The sequence below is a fragment of the Lactuca saligna genome, chromosome 8 (assembly GCF_052625555.1).
Source record: "Lactuca saligna cultivar CGN05327 chromosome 8, ASM5262555v1, whole genome shotgun sequence".
NCBI classification, from domain to species: Eukaryota; Viridiplantae; Streptophyta; class Magnoliopsida; order Asterales; family Asteraceae; genus Lactuca; species Lactuca saligna.
Window position 1 is genome coordinate 201,513,309 of NC_136424.1, and position 1,920 is coordinate 201,515,228.

General features: G+C 34.1%; 1 non-coding gene across 1 annotated transcript; it reads right to left on the reverse strand.

Moving 5' to 3' along the window:
* Positions 1 to 1,408: 1,408 nt before the first annotated feature.
* On the reverse strand, positions 1,409 to 1,515 carry LOC145013620 (small nucleolar RNA R71). The gene has a single exon (XR_013665168.1). It is a non-coding gene; the product is annotated as a small nucleolar RNA R71 (small nucleolar RNA).
* Positions 1,516 to 1,920: the final 405 nt, after the last annotated feature.

The window sequence follows — 1,920 nt, forward strand, 5'->3', positions numbered from 1 at the left end:
TAATTGGTAGTTTGTCCGAATTGACCATATGAAATCAAACATAGATCTAGTCATTCATAGTCCAAATATTCACTAAAATCAATTAAGTGTCCTTATTCTACATGACCATTATGATTAAATGTCATAAATTAAAGTAAGCTAATTAGTCTGACCATGACGGTTAGTGATTATAAAATTGGTAACCAATAGAAGTAATCCATAGTCGAAATTACTCATATAAAAAGAAAAGGGATTTGAAGCTAAACAAAAGTGTCTTAATTCTCTTGTTAAAACTTGTTTTTAGTTGCTTTCTAGTTAATAGATAATTAAGTTTTTTTTGAACTTGCAAAATCAAATAAAAACCTCTTTTCATTAGTTTTTAGTTTCATAATTAGATTAAGTTTTAGCAATTTTAATTTCCAATTTGACTCCATTCCTTATGTTTGATCTCGTACTAACTTTACTATACTACTACGCGACTAGGTACACTGCCTAATTTGTGTTTTAGTTTAGTCGAATAAATAAGGGCTATAAATTTAAAGTTTTCAAAAGTTTATAAATATAAAACACACACCAAGTTTTTGGCACTGTTGTAGGGGAATGGTTGTTCAGTTATAGTTTTAATTGCTATCAGTAATCGATACTTTTTGTGGGGTGAAAACCACAAAGTTAATTTTTCTATTTAAATAGGTTTTATGTGAAGGCAACAACCACGACATGAAGATTTATCTTACACGTGGTAACTAGCAGTGCACTTTTCGATGTATTTAGTTTTTATTCATTTTATGTGTTTGCTTGTGTTTTGTTTCAGTAGCTCATGACCAAAGGATCTAAGTTTTCAATTGTGCCACCACTCGACGATCTTGAATTTGCGTTTCACAAGAAAAAGGATAGAAATGTCGAAGTATAAAGTAGCAGTTTCTAATCTAATCAATTTCCAACTTTCGAGAAGACTCCAAACAAGAAGGGAGAAGGATACAAACCAGAAGCAGGAAGTAAGTCAGAATGAGACAATCCAAGTGAGAGAGGAGAACCCGACAACACAATAGGATACATAGCGACAATGATGATGGAGGAGTATAAGAGGCGTATACGGGATGATGTTGGTCCAAGAATTGTGACACCCAAAATTCCAGTCATGATGAACTTCAAACTTAAGGGACATATCCTCAACATGATAAAGGATATCTCGTTCTATGGAAAGAAACATGTAGATGTGTACAAAAACATTAAGGAGGTTTTGGAAATTGAAAATTATTTCAATGTGCCAAACATTTCTAAAGATGCATTTATGTTGAGAATGCTTCCAATCACCCTAAAAGATGTGGAAAAGGATTGGTTGGAGTCACTAGCACCAGGATCCATCTCTACATGGGGTATGATGAAGGAAGAGTTTATTCAACAATTTACCCCTCCTTCAAACGCTGCTAGATTGAAGAAAAATATGGAAAACTTCCAACAGAGTGATGGCGAATCACTTTATAAAGCATGGGAAAGATATAAAGGAATGATTCGTAATTTCCCTCAACATGATCTCAATGTGCAGCAAGAGATTTCAATTTTCTATGATGGGATAAATGTGAGCACGAGACAACTCCTAGACTCTCAAGGACCAATGACAAAGAATGATCAAACTACTAACAAAGCTCTCATATACAAATTTGCTAAACACTCACAAGAATATCATAACCAAAGAGAAGATGTTACTAGAAGCAAGGTGAGTTGGATGAAGGAAAATAAAATGTAGCTTCAGTTCTTGCAGAGTTAGAAACTACGGATTGGAGGATCACAAAAATGGGGCAATCAATTCATGTGATACAAGTCGGATGTGATAATTGTAGTTGGCCACATCTTACTAAGGATTGTGGTTTGGATAAAAATGGGAACAGGAAAGCTCAAGTTTGCTACTCAAGTGGTGATAGGTTTGATGAAGATTGCAGG